Raw genomic sequence first — 14,405 nt, forward strand, 5'->3', positions numbered from 1 at the left:
TCCTGTGTGATGAGCAGAGAGTCCTTTGTTGAATTATAGCTGTTCAATTTGTTGTAACTTCCAGGGGAAATTTCAAGAAGCACTTCTCACACTGCCATTTCTGTGACAGCACCAGTTTACTTTTTTTTTCCCCCATTCACCTACTGAAGGACATTTTGGTTGCCTCCCAGTTTTGGCAATTATGAATAAATCTGCTATAAACATCCATGTGCAGGTTCTTTGTGTGGATGTAAGTTTTCAACTCCTTTGGGGAAATACCAAGTAGCACAATTGCTGGATCATGTGATAAGAGTATCTTTAGTTTTGTAAGAAACTGCCAAATTGTCCTCCAAAGGGCCTGTACCATTTGCGTTCCCACCAGCATTGAATGAGAGCTCCTGCTGCTCCACGTCCTCACCAGAACATGGTGTTGTCAGTGTTTGGGATTTGGGTCACTCTAATGGTATGTCATCAAAACTTGGTTAAGATGTCGAAAGAGGCAGAGAGCACTGGCTGGGAAGTCAGACAGAATGAGATCATCCTCGGATCCTGCCTCCCACAGACTCAGTGACTTTGGACAAGAAATTTCCCTTATAAATTGTGTAAATATGAGTTTGTGAATTGCCTTTCTTCAGAAGCTAATCATGCAATATTTATCAATTGCCTATCAGTGCTTGGTGTTGGGGTTCAGGGGTTAACAAAACAGATACAGTCTCCGCCCTCAACAGAGCCCCCATCTGATGAGGACACACACTCAAACAGCTAATCATAAATTATTTAACTACCACTGTGATGGAAGTCAGGTCACACTAGCCACTGTAACAAGTAGTCCTAAAACACAAGTGTCTTAACATGAAGGGAGTTTGTTTCTCACTCACATAAATAACCAATGTGGGTTTTTTTCTGGGCATATTTTGCATTTCCTCTCTAAGATGATTCAAGAACACCAGCTTCTTCCATCTGTGGTGCCACCACCCTCTTGGGCAACAGGGTCTTCTGCTTCCAACTGACAGAAAGAGAAAGAAAGAGCAGAGAATGTATGTCTACTTGTGAAAGTCACTGGCCTGGAAGTAACTCACATGATTTTTGCTCAGATTTCTCCACTATGAGTACTTATTACAGTCACAGGTGGATGCAAGGAGGACTAGAAAATAAAGCCCCAGGTGGGTAGGCACCTCCCAGAGACACTAACCCACTGTGACAGGAGAAACACTTATCTAGTGAGCAGCTAGACATCTCCCTCACGTGGAAAGTAATGTAAAGAGGAAATATGCACGAACATGTTCTTACAGCCTTCCAACCAAGGTACCATCTGGGGTGATTGAATCCTCAATACATGAAAGGAACTTGGCAGACTGGAATTCTGAATAACGTCAGAGAGACATAGCCCCACATTTCCTCCAGAAAGCAACACGAGTCTTGCTGATGTGAAGATCGTGGTCACAGATGACTAGAAGAAAGGCGAGTAGCTGTGTGGCAGAGGGTTGCTTCCTCCTCTCACAGTCCCTCTGTTCTTGACTTTGTGAAGGGCTCCGTGTGGCCCATTCATTTCCCCCTTCCTCTGAGCACGAGGGGCAGAACTCAGGTCTGGGCAGCCTCGGGGTATGCACCCAACCTGAAATCACTGCCCGCTGTGGCTTTGGCTGCTGTAGTGACCATGGCAAAGTCTGCTGCCATGGACATGATGGGTAACTTGGACATTTCCCTGAACTCCAATGAAATCTGTATCCCAGAACTCAAGATTTCCGTCTCTATCCAGAACTCATCAGCCCCAGAGGGTCGCAGAACTCTCTCACTGGGACTCTGAGTCTGGATCTCCAGGATGATGAGTCTGGAGCAGTTCTCTAGAAAGGGATCTGAATCTAGAGTCTCGTGGGCTCCAAACACTTAAGAGTTTAGACTCCAAAAACACTCTCCAAAGTAACCCCATCAGGCCCCTTCTTCCTTATCCAACTTCAGCTCTCCTAGTGGGAGTCCACGGTGTTGATCCAAGAAGATAGACCTCAGCAGTTTAAGAGAAGGAGTTACCCTCCCATGTCTAGATCTTGTGGGTCAGACTCAGACCTAGAGGAAAAATCCAGGTTTAAAATACTCTCTATTCCACTCACTTCATTAAGTCTCTAAGCTCCTGATTCAAGCCTGGGGCAGGAAAGCCTGGTGCCTGGGTAGATGGTGCCTTCCTTTCATAGTCTCTGTATCCCCCCTCAATCATTAAGGTGACATAGCACTGACCCAAACAGGACTTGGGTCTAGGGAGAGACCTGCATTCCCACATCCTGGCCCCCAATGCAGAGGTCCCCTCCTGCCATGTCAGGACTCGCCCAGGAAAAGCCAGGAGCAAACATAGCAGGTACGTGTTGCCTCCCTCAGCCATAGTCATGCAGACAGACAGATGTACAGGAAGGATGTGGCAGTCCCAGAGTCAGCCCCAACTTACTGAGTGTTTTACAGACGGGCCATACACGAGCTCTAGCTTCTCTTCCCCTCGACTGGGGTTACAGGAGAGGACTGTCCCCTGTGCACTTTCCCATTCACATTCATCCCCTCCTGGATCGTGTCTCTGACCCAAGAACCAAATCCAGTTTGGCAAGGCTGGCCCTGGGAGATTCTGAGCACAGACTTGGGAGTCGGGCGTAAATGATACTGTAATGCTGGCCCTGTGTCATGTGGAATATGGGAGCTTAAGCAAGCCACCTCCCCAAAGAACCTTAATAAATGTGATTGGTGGATTTATTTTTTTTTCCTCAACTGACACACGTATATATTGGGTGCCTATTAAGGGCCTGTGTCTGTGCCCAATATTTGGAAAGCACAAATCAATGGAGCTCATATTTTAATAAGGAAGACATACGTCGAACTGTTCAAAAATTATTTAACTGCCGTGGTGATACGTAACTTGCAGTAACACTAGATATTTTAAACCAAGTCAACCTCAAAATATCAGTACTTTATCACAATGGGACGTTTGCTTCTCACTCGTGGAACACCTCAGGGTGAGTGTCCCAGACTGGCAGCTGGAGTTCTTCCGTGGGGAGACTCACGTTCCCAGGATTCTTTCAACTTTTGGTTCCAACAGCACCTAAGACCTTAGGACACTGTGCCACCAGAAAGGGGAAGGAGAAAAAGTGAAACTGGCTCTTTAAAAAAAAAAAAAAACTGGTTTCTTTAAAAAAAAGAAAAAATCCCAAAATGGCACACATCAAGTCTGCTCACACTCCAGTGGTGAGAATCAGTCATGAACCCTCCATTGGCTACAAGAAAAGCTGGTCATAAAGTGCCCGGTTGGGGCAGCTGCATCATATAATGTCTAACGCGACACAATATACACAAAACCATGAACTGTTAATGCACTGTAAGCCATAGCTGCTCATGTCGTAAGTCTTCTAAGGGGAAAAAAATGGCTATGACCCTGTGTAAAAGGGACTTGACCTTGGGGGTGGCAGGTTAGCTCAGTTGGTTAAAGCATGGTGCTAATAACACCAAGGTTGCCGGTTCAATCCCAACATGGGTCACTGTGAGCTGCGCCCTCCTTAAAAAAAGGGGGGCGGACTTGACCTTGAGTGCAGACCTCAGGAAAAACCACTCTGATGACCTTGAGCTTCAGCAGGAGTGTGAGGACTGAAGGACTGTCCCCATGGGGAAGCAGAGGGGAGGGTTGGGGAGAATCTGGGCAAAGGGAACAGCTTTTGTGAAAGTCACCACTAAGTCAGGAAATAATTTTGCCAGTTCTAAGAAGCTGAGGCAAATCCAGAAGAGCAGAAAAAAACAATGAAAAGAAACTTCAATATGCATTGGATGTGTAGGGATTTCTGAAAGGCCATGTAAAGGTTTGAGATTTTATCTTTAAGATAATAGAAAAGGTTTTAAACGTAAGTCTAGCATAATCATACTTTTGTCTAAAATATATCTGTATGACCAGTCCACAGAGACAGAATTAGAGGAAGCAATAAAAATAACAGCTAACATGCTCTGAGCACTTATTATATGCCAGACACCATTCTGAGTCCTCCACAGGGACAATTTACTGAATTCTCACAATGACTCTGTGAAGGAGTTTATTAGACCTATTTTATAGATGAGAACACTGAGGCTCAGAGGCTTAACTCATTTGATCAGCACTGTGCATCAAGGACGATGTGGAGCTGGATTTTAACCTGGGCAGTCCTATGTTCTTATTATTGCTATATTATATTTAGCAACAAGGTAAAATAAATTTACATTTTATATTTATTAAAGAAAATAAAAATGGTGTAGATAGAACAGTTCAGGAGCTCTGACCCTCCCGGAGAGAGATGAGTGACTTAGTGGTGACCACACGGGCTTAAACAATCGGACAGGGAAGTAGGTTCAGAAGAAATTCTCATGGAAGATTGGTTCCCAGAAATGTCTGACTAGGTTGTTTTAGACTAAACTTTGCATTGTAAAAAAAAGAAAAAAAAGAAAAGAACATTCTGTTTCTAGACCTTGAGAGCCTCCAAGGCAGATAGAAGTTTGGGTTCTAAGATATAAAACAGGAAGGAAACTGAGAGAGAGGAATTTATCATTTGGGGGTAGTTTTACATGTACAATTTGCTGATTCTGAAAGTATGGTCAGCAGATGACAGACTGAAAGGCTGAGTGGAACTTTTGGCAGTCTCATTCCGCAAAAATTTCAAATTGGAGCATGAAGCAGAAGGGTCCATCTTGGATAAAGGACACCATAAACACCGCAGGCTTTGGGTTGGGATCGTGAAGGCCCATAGACTGGGATAAAAGTGAACTAGTTATTAGCAAGACCTCAGAAGTGGTGGGATCGGGGGAGAGCTGCAGAATTTCAATGTTTTCTCCTCACCTTCACTAATATTATCCTACTCTGAACCACCGTCAGCTGTCACCCGGGTTATTGCAGGAGCTTCCTGGTAACTTTTCTTACTTATAACCTCCTTCAATCTATTGTGAACAGAGCGGCAGAGTCATTGTGTTAAACATAACAACTCCTCCAAGAACTGGGGCCCTGCCTGGCAGATAGAGGAGGGCAGCAGACACAGCCACGGCTGCCATGGGGATGCCTGCCTACCCATGCCCCGGCCAAAGTCATTTCTGGAGTCTGGGCAGATCTAGATGACAGAAAACACCAAGCCAACATACAGCTGGCATTCTAGAAAATCATTCCCTTGATAGCAAAGCTTTGTCAAAAGAAGAAGGTGGATCCTGCAAGAGAGGAAGCAATGAATGGCTGAAACGATGCTGAGGCAACTAGGGAAAGCCAGCAAGAGTGGGTTCCTACAGAATGTTTTATTATTCCTGTGAAATTAGTGGATCAAATAAGACTGTGGCTTCAGGCAGAGGCCTCCATTGAGAAGAGGAACAGCAGAGCTCATTGGGCGAAACTGTCCCTGTACACACAGCTAGAACAGGGGCAGGTGCACCCCGACGCCTCCTTTGAGAGTGAAGGTCTGAGACACACGCCACCGGCTGCTAGTTACCAGTCCCCAGAGTGGAAGTGCAAGGACGACGTCTAGGTATTCACACAGGTGATGTCCAAGAGATAGGACCGAAGGCAGCTCTCCTAAGAATGTTGGCTTCATTTCCACCTGCACTGCTGCTCCCGTGAAAACCAGTATCTCTCATTCCTCAAAAAATTAAGGGCCCGGCCAGTGGCTCAGGCGGTTGAGCGCCATGTTCCTACCGCCAAAGACCTCGGGCTGGATTCCCGCATGGGCCAGTGAGCTGCGCCCTCTACAGCTAAGACTGTGAACAACAGCTCTCCCTGGAGCTGGGCTGCCGTGGCCTTGGTGGGCTACGGTGGGCCGCCATGAGTGGCCGGTGGCCAGTGAGAGCTGCTGTGAGTGGCTGACCAACAACTGGCGACCGACTGCCTCAGCCGGGGGGAGTGCAAGGCTCATAATACCAGCATGGGCCAGGGAGCTGTGTCCTACACAACTAGACTGAGAAACAACGGCTTGAACTGGAGGAGGGGAGGCGAAAGAAAGGGGGGGAATTAAAACTAGAACCCCCCCCCAGGAACCAGCAATCCCACTTCTGGGTATATAACCAAAGGAAATGAAAACAGAATATCAAAGAGATATCTGCATTCCCATGTTCATTGCAGCATTATTCGTGACAGCCCAAGATAAGGAAACAACCTAAGTATCTGTTGATGGATGAATAGACAAAGAAGATATGGTATATATATTCAGCCGTGAGAAAAAAGAAAATCCTGCCGTTTGTGGCAACGTGGATGGACCATGAGGGCACTATGCTAAGTGAGATGTCAGACAGACAAAGATGAATACTGTATGATATCTCCTGTATATGGAATCTTAAAAAGCCAACATCGTAAAAGCAGAGAGTGAGTAGTGAGTAATGTGGTGGTTGCCAGAGGCTGAGGTGTGAAGGAATGGGAGAGAGGAGGTCTGGGGAAGCACGTAATGCATTACCACTGAATACAAGTCTAGAGGCCGCACTTCTCTGTGTGAATCCTGGCTCTGCCAGTTGCAAGCTCTGTAATTTTGTGCAAGTTAATGAATCTCCTTATGGCCCTCTTTCTTCTCTGTGAAATTATTTTTAAAAAGTACTGCTTTCTAGATCTTAGGAAGGAACACACATAGAGGTTCATATCGAAACTGCAATAAACTGACAGGAAAATTTTTGTGGTCTTACACTTTTTTTAAAGAAAATATGAAGTTTGGGAAACTAATTGCTGAGCTTGCAACTTGTGGAGCTAGAAAGGAAAAAAGAAGTGTGTGAATATGTGTCTGTGTGTGAGTGTGTGGGGGGGAGGGAGAGGGGAGAGAGAGAGAGAGAGAGAGAGAGAGAGAGAGAGAGAATATCTAGGTGTCAAGGCATTCACCAAGGTGAATGTTTCCAAAAAGAGAGGGAAAAGAAAATAATTTAAACACTTCCTAGGTGAGAGAAAAAAGGCAATTCTGTACGAAGTTTCAATTGTCATAATCACATTAGACGTTTCATCAACCACTCTGGAAGTTAGTTGGTAACGGAAAAGTGCATTTTAAAATAGCCTACGTACCAATAAGAAGATATCCCAGGATGTACTGAGCACAATGTTCCAGGCTCATCCATGCTGTAGCACGGTCAGAATGTCCTTCCTTTTCACGGCTGAATAATATTCCATTGTACGGATATGCCGCATTTTGTTTCTCTGTTCATCTCTCTGTGGACACGGGTTGCATCCACCTCTTGGCTGTTGTGAAATAATGCTGCAATGAACACGAATGTGCACATATCTCTTCAAGCCTCTGCTTTTAATTCTTTTGGGTAAATACCCAGAAGTGGAGTTGCCAGATCACATGGTAACCCCGTGTCTATTTTTTTGAGGAACTGCCATACTGTTTTCCACAGTGGCTGCACATCTTACATGCCCACCAGCAGGCACAAGGGCTCCAGCTCCTGCACAACTTTGCCAACATTGATATATATATATATATATATATATACATATATATATATATATATATATATGCCATCCTAATGGGTGCAAGGCAGTTATTACCCACTTTTTAAGTCTGTTTTAAAATAACAAAATGCTGGATGAGCGTCCTCCCCTCCTCATCCTGCAGACTTTTGATGACTGCCAGGTTGTGCGATGGTTCAGGGATGGGTTGGGTGTACGTCCGCTTCTCCCCCAGGTTGCTGCTATAGCTGGACACTCTTCCCAAGCACAGGGAGATCAGCGCATTGGGAGTTTGTGTCACCCATGCTTCAAAGAGGGGCTAGAATCCAGGAAATGGACCAGGTGCCTATTGGGAATATCATCATTCCTTTCAGACCTGTCCCATTTCAGTTCTTGTGGGAAAGGGGAGTGGGACCTTCTGAATTCTGGGCAGACTTGGGCAAGTTGGGTCTTTCACAACCCACATGGATGAGGAGTGAAGGAAGATGAGCCTCAAGGCTTTGGGTTAGTGGTGTATGGGGGTGTTTGCAGGTGAGGTGCTGGAAATCTAATCAAGAGAGTCGGAGGGCTGGCCCGGTGGCTCAGGCGGTTGGAGCTCCATGCTCCTAACTCTGAAGGCTGCTGGCTCAATTCCCACATGGGCCAGTGGGCTCTCAAACACAAGGTTGCGGTTCAACTCCTCAAGTCCCGCAAGGGATGGTGGGCTGTGCCCCCTGCAACTAGAAAACGGCAACTGGACCTGGAGCTGAGCTGCACCCTCCACAACTAAGACTGAAAGGACAACAACTTGAAGCTGAATGACACCCTCCACAACTAAGATTGAAAGGACAACTTGACTTGGAAAAAAGGCCTGAAAGTACACACTGTTCCCCATAAAGTCCTGTTCCCCTCCCCCAATAAAATCTTTAAAAAAAAAAAAAAAAAAGAGAGTCGGATAACTATGGTGATGACAATAATAGTTAGCACTTATTAAGCAATTTCTGTGCTAGGTTCATGATATTTTTTATTCTATTAATTGTTGAAAATTGCCTTACACGACTAAAACAGTTATTGTCCAGATTGGAGGAAGAAATTGGGGCCCAGAGGGAAAATATCACCTGTACTGTTTTTCCCCGAAAATAAGACCTAGCCAGACCATCAGCTCTAATGTGCCTTTTGGAGCAAAAATTAATATAAGACCCGGTCTTATTTTAATATAATATAAGACCAGGTATAATATAATATAATGTAATATAATATAATATAATGTAAAACCAGGTTTTATATTAATTATTACTTCAAAAGACACATTAGAGCTGATGGTCTGGCTAAGTCTTATTTTTGGTGAAACACAGTATTAGGTCACGTACCAGCTATTCCAGGTAATGGGCCCTTTTATGGATTATCGTAAGCGAAATAATGGGACCCCAAAGATGTCCACTTCCAAAGTCCCAGAAGTTGTGACTATGTCACATTACACGGCAAGGGGTAGTTAAGGTTGTAGATGGCATCAGTTTGGTATTCAGGTGATCCTGAGATGGGGAGCTGACCCTGAATTAACATGGCGGCTCAATGTCATCACAGGCATCCTCACAAGTGAAATACGGAGGCAGGAGAGTCGTAGATAGACCTGAAGATGGAGGATGGGGCCATGAGCAGGGATGCAGGAGCATCTAGAAGCTGGAAAAGACAAGAGAATAGAGTCTTTCCTGGAGCCTCCAGAAGGAACGCAATCCTGCTGACACCGTGATTTTAGCTCAGAAAGACCTGAGTCGGCCTTCTTGCATCTAAAACTGTAAGACAACAAATTTGTGTTGTTTTAAGCCACTACGTCTGTGGTAATTTGTTACAGCAGCCATAGAAAACGCATATAGGTGTTTAGAGTAATCCGAGGGAAATCACCAAAATTGACCACCATCAGGATGTTTCCTCTGACCATCTGGGCACCGAGGGCAGCAACATGTTGATGACCTAACCACGGTTTTCATGCTGGAGGAGCCCCTACTGTGGTAGGGGGAGAGCCTGTTAGGGGAGAGGCTAACCAGAGAGGTAGGAATGATTGTGTGACCCTAGATGCTCGCTCACCTGTCACAGCCCAGGTGACAGAGCTAAAGGCAGAGGTAGCATTCGTGCTGGCCAACCTTTGATTTTTCTATGCTATATTAATCTGTTAGGGCTGTCACAACAAAGTACCACAGACTGGGGGTGGGGGGTGGGGGGGTGTGCTTAAACAGCAGCCATTTATTTTCTCACGGTCCCAGAGGCTGGAAGTCTGAGGCCAAGGTGTGGGCAGGGCTGGTTCCTCCTGACACCCACCTCTCTCCTTAACTTGCAGGTGGCCCCTTCCCGCGGTGCCCTCACACGGTCGGCCCTTTCTGCACACAGATAGATGTCGGCTGTCTCTTCCTCCTCTTGTAAGGACCCCACCCTTGTTGCCTCATTTAACCTTAATCTCCTCCTTATTTCTTGCTCTTCTTATTTTCAGTGGAGTTTATCCTACTGTTGTCACATTCATTGCAATTTGGGCACAATTACAGTGCCACACGTTGACCTGTATGAGCGATTCCTTTTCTACGAATAAAGAAGTACATGGTCAGTAAGTTTTTTCTCAAGTGCATTACTGCTTTGAGAGAGAGCACTGTTGTCAGTTCCTTAGATTAACATTTCTTATTTTGTTGCTATATTGGGATGTCCAAGTTTCTTGTGCTAGCCTAGTGACTTTTTGTTGTTCAATGTAATTTTTAAATTTTATTTATTTATGAGCATATTTATTGATGTATAATGGATATATTTATTAAAACCTGCACCTGTTTAATGTCTATCACTTAATGAGTTTGAATAAGTCATTCAATGACCATGCAATAGCCTTTTTAAGGCTCCTTCACCTGCATGCATTGCCCCCTTTGCTCTTCACAGCAGCCCAGTTCAGGCATTTCTATCCCTATGGTACAGATGGAGAGGAGGACGCTCGCCGAGGGGAAAGGATGTGGTCACGCATAGTCACCTGGCCCCTGGCTTGGAGGCTCAGGCGTAGAGACCACCCATCTAGAATTACAAAGAATTAACATGTATTTTGTGCGCCCTCTTGTGGCCGCTGTGGAGAAAGAATCTTCTCTTTTTTTTTTTGAAAGACTTCTAAATCGGAGGAAAAAAGCTCTTACATCTGAAAAATTCAGTTTTTCATTCAATAACTATTTGCTGATCCTCTACTCGAGGAGTTTATTTTTTGCGGAGGGAGACGGACAATACACCGTCCACGTAATAAGTTCATAGTCGACTAGAAGGTGAAAAGTGATTTGGAAAAATGAGAAAGTGGAGGGAGGTCCAGGGATTCTAGAGAGCCTGAGGAGGTGGGGACAGGCTGTGACATTAATAAGGAGGTCGGTCAAGGCATTGAGGATGTGACATCTGAGCAACAATTAGAATGAGAGGTGAAGTTGGTCAGTGGTCAGCTGGGAGAACAGTGTGGACGGTGTAGAGTGAGGAGTGGGGAGAGGAAAAGCAGGGGTTAAACCAGAGAGGTAAGGGCTGGAGGCAACAGATGTATAGGCCAGGCCCAGATGAGTCACTTAAATTACCCTGAGGTTGAAAGTGACGTGAATGACCCCAGATGGAACACACCTTAATCAGTGATTCTTTCTCCTGATCCTCACAGGAGATTCTTTCTCCTGAATCGTCTCAGCAGGGGAGGCATCATCCTACGGCCTTCAAACATCCTTAGGAGCTTTCTCCCTTGTTTCCAGCAGTCAGGACTGCTCCAAACCTTTACTTCCCTGACCCTGGAGACCTGTCCTGGAGGTTTAACAAGCCTCCTCACACTCCAAGTTTCCAGGGGGCTCTATTGAAAATGGAGTTTGTGGGATGATGACCCCAGAGTTGTGCAGTGCAAAACCTACACAGCTGTACACTGAGGGCCTGATATTCTTCCCGTGTGCTCCCACTAAGCGTTGTGCTGGCTATATCATTTCCTCTGGGTGATACAATGTCTCCACTTCTCTCCTCTTCTCCCAACAGACTGTAAGCTCTTTGAGCACAAGAATCAGAATTCCATCTCTGTCCCTGGTACCCAGAAAAGGCGCTGAAATACTGGAGGCCTCAATAACACTCTACTTAATAAATAGAACAAATTGGGAAATTATGATTGGATGTCTATAAAAGGCCATAATTATGACAAAGTGCTAGGGGTTGGCCCATAATTATGTGAGGTCACTGAAGGCTGTAAAGTCACTGAAACCACCTAGGGAATCGTAGCATAGTTTTAGGGACCAGCTGGAAAATTTCACCAAGAGCTTCCAGAAACAGCTGGATAATTACAGTAAAGACCCTGGAATTTGCAGGATAATTACCATGGGTCATGGAATCAGCAGGAATAATAGAAGGATCCCAAATACAGACATCAAGAAATGTCTGGAGACATTTTTTATTGTCTCTCTCTCTCTCTCTGCTATGGGAGGACTCAGGAACAAGATGGTCAATTGCAAGCCAGGAAGAGAGAGTGCCCCCCTAAATCTGTGAGTATAGCAAACCACTGCCTCCTGATCTGTTGGCCTCACTGTACCTGGATAATAATAAAACCTATATTTTAAACCATCTTGGTTCTTAGCACGGAGCTGGAACTAGCTGAGAGAAGAGGGTGTGAGTCTCTAAAGTTTGAAGGTATGAGGGCAGGAAGCGGGGCATAAAGCTGAGCCGCTGGCACAGTGCGCACATAGCAGAAGTAGGTCTGACACTGTGGGAGCTGCCTCACAATGAGAACACCCCAGAAGACTGCCTGAAGGAGGGGGCCTGGGATGTATTGTGGGGAGCAGGAGAGAGTAGGGTCAGGGGTGGGCTCTTCCCAGGATTTTCATGACAGAAAGAGATACCAGCGAAACACCTGGCAGCAAAGTGGCCAGAGTGACAAAGCACCAGTAAGAGGAGTCTCTATCTCCATTCCCTTCCCCCTCAGAGACTGGACAAAAAGGCAAGTGGACAAAGCGACCATGTGCCACACCCTCCGCTCCCTTGGTCTGTGGGGTCTTAGCTTAAGGTTGTCCCAGGAGAAAGGGAGTGACTTAGAACTGGACACCAGATGGATATTTTGATATTAAGTTACGCTGGATTCCTGACCCCCTGAAATCAGGACCATTGGAAAAACCCAAAATGGCAAGAATATCTGGAAGATGTGCTCCTGATATAACCAGGGGAAGGGGAAGGGGACTCAGACAGATGGAGCGTGAAAGCAGGGTGAGAAAGAATGAAGCTGTTTCCTGTTTGTACCAGTAAGCCTAGACATAAAAAAAATTCTATCGTTTAAAAAATTTTTTTGGATTTCTTTTTTAAGGTAAAGTTTTTAAATTTTAGAATAATTTTAAATTTACAGAAAAGTTGTAAGGATAGTACAGTTTCCCCTACTGCCAACAGCTTACATGACCATAGTGCATTGGTCACAACAAATGAACCAGTGTGGATGTGTTACTGTTACCAGTTTTATCACCTTGGGTTTTACTTAATGTCCTCCTGTTCCCATCCAGGAGACTACATTATATATAAGTCAACCATGACTTACCACTGTTGATATTGACCTTGATGCCCGAGCTGAGGCAGTATCTGTCAGGTTTCTCAATTGTCAAGTTTCTCCTTTTTCCCCATTTTCATGCTGTTCCCATTAGAAGGATGTCATTGTGCGCAGCCCAGCCTTAAGGAGTGGGGAGTGACGCACCACATCCCAGAGGACACAATATGTACATAAATTATTTGGACTTCTTCTGCTTGGGAGGTTTGTCTAGTCCCTCCCGTTTATTACTTTATTCAATTAATTATTTATGTTATTTTTAACTCGTGTATATTTATTTCATATTTGGCTTATAATCCAATACTACATCCATTTTTGTTTCTCTAATTATACCCTGTCCTTTTCTCAACATTTTATTATGAAACATTTCAAGCATACAAAAAGGTTGTAAGAATATTACAGTGTAAAAAACAAATAATCTAATTATAAAACGGGCAGAGGACCTGAATAGACATTTCTCCAAAAAGGACACTCAAATGGCCAACAGGTACATTAAAAGGTGCTCAACACCACTCATCTTCAGGGAAATGCAAATCAAAACCACACTGAGATGTCACTTCACACCTGTCAGGATGGCCACCATCAACAAGACAAGAGACAATAAGCCTTGGCGAGGATGTGGAGAAAAGGGAACCCTTGTGCATTGTTGGTTGGAGTGTAAATTGGTGCAGCCACTATGGAAAATGGTATGGAGGTTACCCAAAAAAATTAAAAATCGAACTACTGTGTGATCCAGCAATACTTCTTCTGGGTATCTAGCTGAAGAAATTGAAATCACTACCTTGAAGAGAGATTAGTCTTCCCATGTGCATTGCAGCATTTTTCACAATAGCCAAGATATGGAAGCAACCTAAGTCTTCTTCAACAGACCTAATAAAGAAGATGTGATATAGACCCAATGGAATATTATTTGGCCATAAAAAAGGAAATCTTGCCATTTGTAACAACATGGATGGACCTTCAGGGCATTATGCTAAGTGAAAAAAATCACACAGAGAAAAACAAATATAGTATGATCTCATTTATATGTAGAATCTAAAACAAGACAAACTCACAGAAACAGAACAGATTAATGGTTGCCAGGGGTAGAGGTGAGGGGAACCGGTGAAGGTGGTCACAGGGTACAAGCTTCCAGTTGTAAGATGAGTAAGTTCTGGGGATGTAATGAAGAGCATGTGGCTATAATTAGCAATACCATATTGTGTACTTGAAAGTTGCTAAGAGAGCAGGTTTTTAAAGCTCTCACCCCACACAATTGCGGAATGTAACTATGCGAGGAGATGGATGTGTTAAATTAACCTTATTGTGGCAATCACTTTGCAATATATACAGACAGCAAATCATTGAGTTGTACATCTTAAATTTACAGTGTTATATACCAATTCTCTCTCAGTAAAACTGGCAAAAATAAAGAACATTCCAGTGAGTACCTAGATACCCAACACCTAGACTCTACCATTGATATTTTGCTTTATTACATATTTATCCCCTGTCAATACG

The sequence above is a fragment of the Rhinolophus ferrumequinum genome, chromosome 15 (assembly GCF_004115265.2).
Source record: "Rhinolophus ferrumequinum isolate MPI-CBG mRhiFer1 chromosome 15, mRhiFer1_v1.p, whole genome shotgun sequence".
Taxonomy (NCBI): Eukaryota; Metazoa; Chordata; class Mammalia; order Chiroptera; family Rhinolophidae; genus Rhinolophus; species Rhinolophus ferrumequinum.